Below are 13,702 nucleotides of genomic sequence, written 5' to 3' on the forward strand. Positions count from 1 at the left end.
AAATCATAATTATGATAGTTTGACTAATTAAATTCTCTATGTGTGTGATCCCGTAGGTTCTATTCTGACTGATAGTGAGACATATTAAGATCTCCATCTCAATATTGCTGAAACTGTTAGATGTATGCCCTAGAAGCCAATTTTGGCTGACACATTATTAATTCTAGGACATAATTTATACTTGACTTTATTATTATTGAATAAATGAAAGGCATCTTTTTCATTCATATTATTATTGTGTCTATGAATCGTCCAAGGAATTAATAAGATGATGATGCATATTCTCAAGAGTTGAGAATTTGAGCCATGTATCATTAGTGATTAATTTCTAAATGCTCCTGATCGATGGATCATCACGAGGACGATGATCAATCCGATGAGATCAGTGCACAGATTACTTTCCTTATGGATGGACGAGATTCGAGTCCACAGTGTAGCGACACTGAAGTAATAGTGCAGGTGCTTGTTAAGAACAAGGGTACTGAGCGTGACCAATACAAGAAGTCACTTGGATGTCTATCCACTCGTCAGTGACTTGCTTGATGTTGCAGTAGTGTGACTAGTCCTTTGATCTGCGGTGCTTCGGCTACTCACAGTGAGGTTATTGTAGTTTGACTGCACACATACATGGTCTCTAGCCATATGGGTCCATGCAGTGTAGATTGGCTGCAGTAAGTTCACTATAGGAGTAGGGTATGCACCTATAAGGAATCCATCAACCTTGATAGATAAGGAGAGATCCTATGTGATTTATAAGACTGAGTTCGTAAGACCTCGGCCGGGGCAGTATGCACAGTGGAGAAAGAGTTTTCCACTCTCGAACTTAAGTCGAATAAATCTTCACATATGACAGACGATGGGGTTTGACAAGTTGTCCATGACCTCCGTCCTGTAGGGATCCACGATAGTAGGACTGTATCACATGATAACTGCACCTAGAGGTTCATCATTCTATTCTACTGGGTAGCCACTACATGCTGCTAGGTGTCACTGGTGGATGGTGGGACTCACAGGGATTATCTCGATGATCGATAAACCCTAATGAGTAGAGTTGGAATCGTTCCAATCCATTGAAAGGAGTTTTCAATGATATTATGATAGAGATCATAATATATCTCACTACCAGTCAGAGTAGAACCTATGGGGTCACACACACTAGAAGTATTGACCGATCCGATGGTTGAATCGTGATTAGGAATCACAAGTAATTAATTCGATTGATATTCAGTTGAAGAAGGAACAAAAGAGAATTAATTAATTGGACTTGAAATAAGAGTCCTACTTCGAGTAGGATTCCTAGAGTCCTAATTGGATTAGGACTGAGAATCCTAGTTGGAGTAGGACTGGGATTCCTACTTGGAATAGGATTCCTACAATCCTAATGAAATTAGGAGTTTTGAATTAAAATCGGATTCCTACTTGGAGTAGGATTCCAAGAGTCCTAATCAGATTAGGACTTCGGATTCAAATAGAGTCCTAATTGGATTAGGACTAAAATTAAATATGTCCTAATTTGGATTAGGGTTTCTTAAGTCACAATTAATTATTAATCTAATGAAACAATAAGATTCCTAATTGGATTGGGATTGAAGAGTTCAATTGAGTCAAAATTGATTTAAGTTCTAATTGGATTAGGACTTACCTAGATTGGATGCAATTTGGTTTCCCCTTGGACTAAGCCTAATTAGATTAGGGCTTAGCCACATTAGGGCAACCAAAACCTTACTTAATGAGGATTAGGGCAACATAAGAGGGAGGGGCTCACGCCCCTCCTCTTTTGATCTCTTGGTGCGGCATGAAGAGAGGGGGCCGGCGCCCCCTCTTTGGAAACTTGTCTAGGGCTCCTAATTTGTAGGAGCCCTAGATGGCTATAAAAGAGGACAAGGGGCCGGCACCCTAGAATAATGTGATTCCTCCTCCTCCAAGCCGTGGCCACCCCTCTTCCTCCCTTGGTTCAGCCGCAAGCAAGAAGAGGAAGAAAAAGAACCTTGGCGGCCTCCTCCTCCTCCTTTCTTCCTTCCAACGCAGGGAAAAGAAAAGAAGGCTGCGTGGGGTTCGTTCCTCCTTCTCTTCTTCATCCTTCTTCTTCCTCCTCTCAAGTACATTCAAGAGTTGAAAGAAAGAGAGGAGATCAGCCATCAAAAGAAGTCTTTGCAAGGGAGCTAGCACCCCGGGAAGACAAGAAAGCTTTGATCGGTCCTCTGCTTCGTGTGGATACCCGTAGAGGCCGGACGTTTGAACGGCTTCAAACGAACCTTCATCCTAAAACCACGAACTTTAGTTTGCGGTGATCATCTACCCGCACAAGGTGAAGATCTGATCTTCTAAAGTTATTAAAAGTTTTTAATCCTTACCTAACTACGAACGGTTATCAAACGATATTCATGCGATGAACGTCGATCCCGCACATGCCCCTTCCGCTGCCATCTGATTTTGTTTTGAAATATCAGCGACATGGGCGGGTTCTAACAGTGGTATCAGAGCTTAGGCTTTGTAGATTAAGGTAAGAATTAATTATCTAAAGGCTTATTAGATCTGAAAATTGAATAATCATGCATGCTGAAAATTTCTGCATGCAGGTTTTTCAGGATTGCTGAATTTTTGCATGCTGATTTTTATGTGATAAGATGATGATTCTAATTGCATTGTTAATGAGATTACAAAGTTTAGAATCATGATTAGCATGATCAGCAACCTATGTCATAACATAATCAATTAATTCTCAGATCTGAAAATTATAGTTGTTGCATATGGTGATGATCATAGGATTCAAACCCTTTTGGTATTAAATGTAAAGACCTGTGATGTGATCTGCAATGTCATGTAATTTTTCAGATGCTTGCATGCATCTTATTTAATGTTTTGAGAGGCCTGCGTGCCTCCTAAAAGGAAGATGTAATTTATTTTGTTTTTTATTTTATATCTGGTTGTATTTCTGTGATGTGATGTACGTCAACGATCAAGTCGAAGATGATGCATGAGATGAGCAGGGGTCTAAGCGGTTGATGGCGATTGGATCAAGAGTTGGTCAAGGATCGAATCAAGGAGGCTTGGAACCAATTCAAGAGTTGAAGACCAGTTGATTGATTGACGTGCATGTGCTTGTAATACGACCTAACTAGAATCTATGATCATCACCTATTTAAAGTTTAGCTTTAATTATTGCTGCGATTATAACTGCCTGCAATGTGCCGTTTGCATGTGATGTGAATGAGAGTCGGGTAGATAGGTTTACATGTGATGTAACAAACCCAATTGAGACCTAAATTAAAACCTCCTCAATCAAGTCGAGAGTGAACCGACATGAGCAAGTCATATTAGATTAATTGATCTAATTGATGTCTAGAAAAGCATGAAAGGTGGTTACTTAATTAGGACCTTACTCTCTGAGTAAGGGGAGCCTCCCACCTGCTTACCTGGCCAATTGTTCGATTACCTCTTATGAAGAGCTCAAGTTGCAAACACTAAGACCTGATTAACCAATATTAAGTCAATAGGTCTTCCACTGTAGTAGAGCTGCTAAGGCCTTTCTGATGTTGATTTGTCTCGGCTGGACACAGTGGTCAAGTTGCATCGGGGGGCTGGACCTCTCTATAGACATGAGATGTTGTAGGGTAAAGGTGGGGTTGGGCACCAATAACTGTTAGGTGAGGACCCAATGACAACTTTATTCCTACGGTTATACGGTGGGTCTGACTTAACTAAGAAATGGGACCAATAACTGTTAGGTGAGGTTTTTACGGTTTAGAGACCAAGTTGTACTGCAACATGCTTGAGAAGCATTGTATAAGAGTTGTACATTCATCAATCTATGTGTCACCAATAACTGTTAGGTGAGGTGGCATATAAATCGGTGGGACCGCAGTACCCACTAGAAACCCTAATCGTGTAGGATTTCCGTTTTCCTACCAGGGGAGTGTAAGGGATTCGAGAAAATAGTGGGAGTTATATTTGTTCTAAAAGACCTTAGAACAGATTAATGATCAAGTGCAAAAGTCTAACTAGAATCTTTACTCTCTGCAAATACAATGTCAGCTTCAAACCCTTTGACCCGTATTCTTGAGACCAACCGACTGACCGGAACCAATTACAAGGACTGGCTTAGAAACCTCAAAATTGTTTTGGACTGTGAAAAAATAGGCTACATACTCGATTCAGATATCCCCACACTACCAACACGTCCTACTGATGTTCAGCGACAGATGCATCAAAAGTGGATGGATGATGACATTAGAGTTAAATGCTATATGATGGCATCCATGTCAAATGAACTCCAATGCCAGCATGAAAATATGAATACTGCTAGGGACATACTGGCATACCTGCAAGAGTTGTATGGTGAGCAGAGTCGCACAGCTCGTTTTGAAGTGTCCAAGAGGCTCTTCAAGACAAAGATGCGCGAAGGGCAGTCTGTCCATGATCACGGTCTGACTATGATCAAGGATCTAGAGGAGCTTGAGAAGCTCGGAATGAACATGCACAAGGAATTGCAAGTGGATTTGATCCTACAGTCACTTTCTGATTCATTTGGTCAGTTTATAGTAAACTACCACATGAATAAGATTGAATGCACTAAGACTGAACTGATCAACATGTTGGTAACTGCTGAGGGAGCCTTGAAAGGTTCAAGGGGCAATGTCCTTGCTGCTGAGTTGACTTCTGGTTCCAAGAGAAAGTCTACTTGGAAGAAAAAGAAGCCTGCTAAGAAGCACAAGAAAGACAAGAAGCCAAAGAAGGAAGTTCAAAAGAAAAAGGCTAACGACAAAGAAAAATGTTTCCACTGCAATGTCGACGGCCACTGGAAGAGAAACTGTCCTTCATACCTCAAGAGCCTGAAGAACAAGAAAGGTGACACACCTTCAGAAGGTATAGACTTGCTCATAATTGAAACTAATCTAACGGTTTCTTCTACTTCTAGTTGGGTTATAGATTCTGGTTCTAGTGCTCATTTGTGCACTACCATGCAGGGTCTAAAGGAAAGTAGAAGGCTGGCGGAAGGTGTGGTAACCCTTCGGGTTGGCAACGGTGCAAAAGTTGCTGCTGTGGCTGTGGGCACCTACCATCTGCGACTACCGTCTGGTTTTAGTTTATTGCTTAGAGACTGCTATTATGTACCTGTTGCTAGCAGAAATTTGATTTCTGTTTCATGTCTAGCACAGAAAGATCATATTTTTACTTTTGACAAAGACTGCTGTTCTATTTATTTCAGAAATAAAATAGTTGCACGTGGTTTTATGATTGACAGTCTCTATCATTTACATATGGATGTATCTGTGAATGTTACCGAGCAAGAAGTGAGTGCCAAAGGATCCAAGAGATCCAAGGATGGGATAAACCAAAAATATTTGTGGCACCTCAGACTTGGCCATATTGGAGAGGATAGGATGAACAAAATGGATAAAGATGGGCTTCTCGGCTCATTGACTTCCGAGTCATATCCAGTTTGCGAGTCCTGTCTTCAAGGAAAAATGGCTAGATTGCCCTTTGTAGGACATGGGGAGAGGACCACTGAAATACTTACCCTAATACATACAGATGTATGTGGCCCATTCGATGTGCTAGCCAGAGAACGTTATTCGTACTTCATTACCTTTATCGATGATTATTCACGGTATGGGTATGTGTATCTTATGAGACACAAGTCTGAATCTTTTGAAAAGTTCAAAGAGTTCAAGAATGAAGTAGAAAAACAAACTGGAAAACCTCTTAAGGCTCTTCGATCAGATCGAGGAGGAGAATACCTCACAGTGGACACCTCCGGGTACACCTCAACTCAACGGGGTGTCAGAGAGGAGGAATCGGACCCTATTAGATATGGTCAGGTCCATGATGAGCTTCACTGATTTACCTATGTTTCTTTGGGGAGATGCCTTACTTACCGCAGTATATCTACTTAATAGAGTTCCCTCTAAATCCGTTCCTACCACACCGTATGAGATATGGCATGGTAAGAAACCAAGTCTTGGTCATCTCAAGATTTGGGGATGTCCGGCCCACGTCAAGAGACTACAGGCGGACAAACTAGAGGCTAGGACCATAAGTGCTTGTTTTATAGGATATCCTAAAGTGTCATTAGGATACAATTTTTACGTCTCAGAGGATCACAATGTGTTTGTGAGCCGTCATGCCATCTTCTTGGAAAAACCAGTTTATCCTTGATAGAGGCAGTGGGAGCAAAATTAAGCTTGAAGAGAAAGTCTCTGAAAAACAACGAGTTATGGATCCTATCGAACCCATTAATACAGAGCCAGTACACGATGTCCCTCAACCATCTCGCAGATCAAGTAGGGTCTCCCATCCTCCCGATAGATACTTAGGTATACTAGAAGAGGATACCGAGGAAATGTTCCTAGTGGGAGATAGGGATCACATACAGGATCCCAAAACCTACAACGAGGCGATATATGATGTCGATTCTGAGAAATGGTTGGAAGCTATGAAGTCAGAATTAGACTCCATGCATTCCAACCAAGTCTGGACCTTAGTAGATCCACCAGAAGGTATTGTACCTATGGATGCAAATGGATCTACAAAAGGAAGATAGGTTCGGATGGAGAGGTAGAGACCTATAAGGCAAGGCTTGTGGCGAAAGGGTATAATCAACGCGAAGGCATTAACTATCAGGAGACCTTTTCACCTGTAGCCATGCTGAAATCCATCCGAACATTGCTTGCCATTGCAGCATTTCATGATTATGAAATCTGGCAGATGGATGTGAAAACTGCTTTCCTAAATGGATATTTTGAAGAAGATATCTATATGGAACAGCCTTTGGGTTTCACTTCCAGTGATAGAGATCACAAGGTCTGCAAGCTGCAAAGGTCCATTTATGGACTAAAGCAAGCATCTCGGAGTTGGAACGCTCGTTTCGATGACGCAATCAAAACATTTGATTTCATCAAAAACGAGGAGAAACCGTGTGTTTACAAAAAGGTTAGTAGGAGCGCTGTCGTATTTCTCGTACTGTACGTGGACGACATCCTCCTGATAGGGAATGATATTCCCATGCTAACCTCGGTCAAGGTCTGGTTGTCAAAAGAGTTCTCCATGAAAGACCTTGGAGAAGCATCCTATATTTTGGGAATAAAGGTCTATAGAGATAGATCTAAAAGGATGCTTGGCCTATCACAGAAAATGTATATAGAGGAAGTGCTGAAAAGGTTCAGCATGGAAAACTCCAAAAGGGGTCTTTTACCCCTTAGGCATGGAATTCATCTCTCCAAGAAGATGTGCCCCAACACATCTGAAGAGATTCAACGCATGAGCAAGATTCCCTATGCATCAGTAATAGGGAGCCTCATGTATGCCATGCTATGTACACGACCTAATATAGCTCTTGCTGTGAGTGTCACAAGCAGATATCAGTCAAATCTAGGTGAAGAACACTGGACAGCTGTGAAGAATATTCTTAAGTACTTAAGAAGAACTAAAGATTTATTCATGGTTTTTGGAGGATAATCAGAGTTGAAGGTAGAAGGATACACAGATTCAGACTTCATGACTGATGTCGATGATAGGAAGTCAACATCTGGATATGTGTTCTTGTGCAATGGTGGTACGGTAAATTGGAAGAGTTCCAAACAACCAATCATTGTTGATTCTACTATGGAAGCTGAATACATCGCCGCCTCCGAAGCTGCTAAGGAAGGCTTCTGGTTCAAGAAATTCATTGCGGAATTAGATGTAATGTCATCAGATGCCATAACACTCTACTGCGATAACAATGGCACCATAGCCCTTGCTAAGGAGCCAAGGTCTCATCAGAAGTCCAAGCATATAGAGCGGCGCTTCCATCTCATACGCGACTATGTTGAGAAGAAGTATGTCGAAGTGCAGAGAGTAGACTCCGCGGACAACGTGGCAGACCCGTTCACTAAACAGCTAAGTCAGCAAAAGACTGAAGTCCACCTTGAGAAGATGGGACTAAGATATATGACTGATTGGCTTTAGTGCAAGTAGGAGATTGTTAGATGTATGCCTAGAAGCCAATTTTGGCTGACACATTATTAATTCTAGGACATAATTTGTACTTGACTTTATTATTATTGAATAAATGAAAGGCATCTTTTTCATTCATATTATTATTGTGTCTATGAATCGTCCAAGGAATTAATAAGATGATGATGCATATTCTCAAGAGTTGAGAATTTGAGCCATGTATCATTAGTGATTAATTTCTAAACGCTCCTGATCGATGGATCATCACGAGGACGGTGATCGATCCGATGAGATCAGTGCACAGATTACTTTCCTTATGGATGGACGAGACTCGAGTCCACAGTGTAGCGACACTGAAGTAATAGTGCAGGTGCTTGTTAAGAACAAGGGTACTGAGCGTGACCAATACAAGAAGTCACTTGGATGTCTATACACTCGTCAGTGACTTGCTTGATGTTGTAGTAGTGTGACTGGTCCTTTGACCTGCGGTGCTTCGGCTACTCACAGTGAGGTTATTGTAGTTTGACTGCACACATACATGGTCTCTAGTCATATGGGTCCATGCAGTGTAGATTGGCTGCAGTAAGTTCACTGTAGGAGTAGGGTATGCACCTATACGGAATCCATCGACCTTGATAGATAAGAAGAGATCCTATGTGATTTATAAGACTGAGTTCGTAAGACCTCGGCCGGGGCAGTATGCACAGTGGAGAAAGAGTTTTCCACTCTCGAACTTAAGTCGAATAAATCTTCACATATGACAGACGATGGGGTTTGACGAGTTGTCCATGACCTCCGTCCTGTAGGGATCCACGATAGTAGGACTGTATCACATGATAACTGCACCTAGAGGTTCATCATTCTATTCTACTGGGTAGCCACTACATGCTGCTAGGTGTCACTGGTGGATGGTGGGACTCACAGGGATTATCTCGATGATCAATAAACCCTAATGAGTAGAGTTGGAATCGTTCCAATCCATTGAAAGGAGTTTTCAATGATATTATGATAAAGATCATAATATATCTCACTACCAGTCAGAGTAGAACCTATGGAGTCACACACACTAGAAGTATTGACCGATCTGATGGTTGAATCGTGATTAGGAATCACAAGTAATCAATTCGATTGATATTCAGTTGAAGAAGGAACAAAAGGAAATTAATTAATTGGACTTGAAACAAGAGTCCTACTTCGAGTAGGATTTCTAGAGCCCTAATTGGATTAGGACTGAGAATCCTAGTTGGAGTAGGACTGGGATTCCTACTTGGAATAGGATTCCTACAATCCTAATGAGATTAGGAGTTTTGAATTAAAATCGGATTCCTACTTGGAGTAGGATTCCAAGAGTCCTAATCAGATTAGGACTTCGGATTCAAATAGAGTCCTAATTGGATTAGGACTAAAATTAAATATGTCCTAATTTGGATTAGGGTTTCTTAAGTCACAATTAATTATTAATCTAATGAAACAATAAGACTCCTAATTAGATTAGGATTGAAGAGTTCAATTGAGTCAAAATTGATTTAAGTTCTAATTGGATTAGGACTTACCTAGATTGGATCCAATTTGGTTTCCCCTTGGACTAAGCCTAATTAGATTAGGGCTTAGCCACATTAGGGCAACCAAAACCTTACTTAATGAGGATTAGGGCAACATAAGAGGGAGGGGCTCACGCCCCTCCTCTTTTGATCTCTTGGTGCGGCATGAAGAGAGGGGGCCGGCGCCCCCTCTTTGGAAACTTGTCTAGGGCTCCTAATTTGTAGGAGCCCTAGATGGCTATAAAAGAGGACAAGGGGGCTGGCGCCCTAGAATAATGTGATTCCTCCTCCTCCAAGCCGTGGCCACCCCTCTTCCTCCCTTGGTTCAGCCGCAAGCAAGAAGAGGAAGAAAAAGAACCTTGGCGGCCTCCTCCTCCTCCTTTCTTCCTTCCAACGCAGGGAAAAGAAAAGAAGGCTGCGTGGGGTTCGTTCCTCCTTCTCTTCTTCATCCTTCTTCTTCCTCCTCTAAAATACATTCAAGAGTTGAAAGAAAGAGAGGAGATCAGCCATCAAAAGAAGTCTTTGCAAGGGAGCTAGCACCCCGAGAAGACAAGAAAGCTTTGATCGGTCCTCTGCTTCGTGTGGATATCCGTAGAGGCTGGACGTTTGAACGGCTTCAAACGAACCTTCATCCTAAAACCACGAACTTCAGTTTGCGGTGATCATCTACCCGCACAAGGTGAAGATCTGATCTTCTAAAGTTATTAAAAGTTTTTAATCCTTACCTAACTACGAACGGTTATCAAACGATGTTCATGCGATGAACGTCGATCCCGCACATGCCCCTTCCGCTGCCATCTAATTTTGTTTTGAAATATCAGCGGCATGGGCGGGTTCTAACAGAAACTCCTTTCAGTGGATTGAAACGATTTCAGTTCTACTCTTCGGGTTCACTGATCACCAAGTGAATGCCTTCGAGTCTCACAATCCACTAGTGAAACCTAGCAGTATGTGGTGGCAACCTAGCAGAATGGAATATCTAAATCTCTTGGTGCAATTAGCGTATGATACAGTCCCTCTATCATGGATCCCGACGTGACGGAGGTTATAGATATCTCGTCAAACCCCATCGTCTATCATATGTCAAATTTATACGACTTCTAGTTCGAGATATGAAAAACTCTTTTTCCAAAATATCTGGCTAGAAATTTATCGAACTCAGTCTCATAAATCACATAGGATCACTCCTAATCTATCAAGGTCGATAGATCCCATCTAGATGCAACCCTATTCCAAAATGAACCTACTGCAGCCAATTCGCACCACAAGGTCCCGAATGACTAGGGCCCAAGTTCACATGCTCGTCAAACTACAGCAACCTCACAGTGAATAGCTGAGGTATCGCAGGTCAAAGGACCAGTCATACAACTGCAGCATAAGTAGTCACTGACGAGTGGATAGACATCCATATGACTACTATCTTTGGACACGCTCAGTACCTTGTTCTCTAACAAGTACTTGCATAATCACTCCAGTGTCTCTACACCGTGGACTCGAGACTCGTCCACTGACTAAGTGATCTGTGCACTAATCTCAGCGGATCGATCACCGTCCCTCGTGATGGATCCATCGATCAGGAGTATTTAAAAATTAATCCTTAATGACACATGCCTCAAATTCTCAACTCCTTGAAATTATGTGTCATTATCTATTAATTTCTTGGACGATTCATGGATACATACAAGCATGAATGAAAAATAAATTGTCCAATCTTATTTATTAATAAGTGTCAAATTACAAATTTATGCCCCAGATTACAAATATGCGTCAACCACATTGGCTTTTAGGGCATACTTCCAACAATCTCCCACTTGCACTAAAGCCAATCAGACATATATTTAAGTCCCATTTTTTCAAGATGGACTTCTAATTTTTTCTGACTCAGCTGCTTAGTGAATGGATCCGCCATGTTATCAGTGGAGTCTACTCTCTGTACCTCTACATATTTCTTTTCGAGGTAGTCACAAATTAGATAAAATCGCCGCTCTATGTGCTTGGACTTCTGGTGAGACCTCGGCTTCTTAGCCAAAACTTCACCGCTATCTGATGATCGTAGGATTTTTGGTTCTCTTGAAGTCGCACAAGCGTCCGGCCTCTGCAGGTATCCACATGAGATATAGATCGCTCCAAGATCTCACCGGAGTGCTAGCTCCCTTGCAGAGATCACCTTTGATGGCTGAATTCCTCTCTCTTTAATCAACTCCTTGATTACTTTGAGAGGAAGAAGAAGGAAGATGACGAATGTCGAAGGGGAGGAAGAAGAAGATGACGGCTCTTCTTCTTTCTCTCTTGCTCTCGCCAAAAGGAAGAAGGAGGGAGAGGATGGCGGCTGATTGAAGGCTCCAATTCCCTTATGCATCATGCCTGGTCGCTTTAAATAGGCTTCTCAAGCCTACACAAACAAGGAATAATTTTATCAATCAATCAATCCTTGATTCATCCCTCCAAAATCAGCAACACCCCTTACTTAATTCTATCACAACCCTTACTTAAAAGTGATTGGAGAGAATCCAAGGGATGTGCTTGTGCCATGTGGCAATCCGCATGAAAGAGGAGGAGGAGCATCTGGCCCTCCATGTGGCATGGGATCAAACTAGGAAAGGAGGGGCGGACGCCCCTCCTTTCTTCATGCGTGTGAGAAGGAGGAGGGGCGGACGCCCCTCCTTCTTTCCTTCTTTGTTCCACACAGCATGAAGGAAGATCCCTTCCTGGTTTTTCATGCATTTATTTCCTAATCTAATTAGGAATTATATGGTCCCACTTGACCAATTGAATTCTAATCTAATTAGAACCCAATGTGTCCTCCAAATTGATTTATATGAATCCTAATCCAATTAGGACTTGAATTGGACTTCATGAATCAAGTTTCTTATCTAATAAGTGCTGAGTTACGCCCCGTTGGATGTGACGTACGCAGCAGAATTCAAACGGGACGTCGTTCATTGCATGAACATGCCTCAGATCGTAGAATTTAAAAATTTTCTGGATCCAAATTCAAAAGATCTTTGAATTCATTAGGGAGGGAAGATTAGGATCTGAGGAAGGTTGATTAAGATTCATAAAACTGAAACTAAAATTAGAAGAAATTAATTTGAAGATCTCATCTTCAAAAATTCTGCAGGTGAAGAACACCGCAGCCTGATGATCTATCTACGTTCCTGTTTGAGCCACACAATTGTCCGGCCTCTACAGGTATCCATACGAGGATCTAATCATCTGAGATAGGGTCTTACTGGAGTGCTAGCTCCTTGCAAAGACCTCTCATAACTATCTTATAGATTAGAAGATAAAAATCTGCAGCATACCTTCTTAAAGAAGAACCCTTTCTTCTTCAACCTTGCTCGCGATGGAGGAAGAGGAAGGAGGAACCTTGGACGTGGATCTTTCTTGCCTTGCTACCGTGGAAGAAGAGGAGGATGAAGACCCCTTGCTGCCGTGGAGAAGGAGGAAGAAAGAAGAGGAGGCGTGGATAGGAAGAGGAGAGAATTGATTCATAACTTCTCCCTTGCTACCCTTTTATAGATTGGGTTTAGGGCTCCTCCTAATCTTATTAGGAGTATGGGACTATAACCCACCCTTGGATTAATGCCAAGTGTCCAATCCTTGTGCTCATAGATGCATGACATGTGTCTATTTAATCAATTGATTAATTTTCTAATCACATTAGGATTCCTAATCTCATTAGGAGAGTTAATTGATTTGGGAGCATGCATCCTACGACACCATGTGGACTTTAAAGTCCGCATAGTGTGAACATAACTTAAGTCATATTCATCCTACGACGACATGTGGTCTTTAAAATCCGCACAAACCTTGGTTTAATCAAATTGACCCAATCATGAACCCAAATCAATTTGGGTCGAACCCAATTTGATTTGGCCAATTAAGTCAGCCCAATTGCAATCCAATTGCAATCAATTCCACTTAATTCTTCTTCGATTAACTCACTAACACCTAGTGGGTTAATTCAATCATCAATCATATTGATGATTGATTTCTATTATGATTCCAAATCATAATTATGATAGTCTGACTAATTAAATTCTCTATGTGTGTGATTCCGTAGGTTCTATTCTGACTAGTAGTGAGACATATTGAGATCTCCGTCTCAATATTACTGAAACTCCTTTCAGTGGATTAAAACGATTTCAGTTCTACTCTTAGGGTTCACTGATCACCAAGTTAATGCCTTCGAGTCTCACAATCCACTAGTGACACCTAGC

The sequence above is a fragment of the Phoenix dactylifera genome, chromosome 3 (genome assembly GCF_051530095.1).
Source record: "Phoenix dactylifera cultivar Ajwa chromosome 3, Ajwa_hap1_PhDact_Kaust_v1.1, whole genome shotgun sequence".
Lineage (NCBI taxonomy): Eukaryota > Viridiplantae > Streptophyta > Magnoliopsida > Arecales > Arecaceae > Phoenix > Phoenix dactylifera.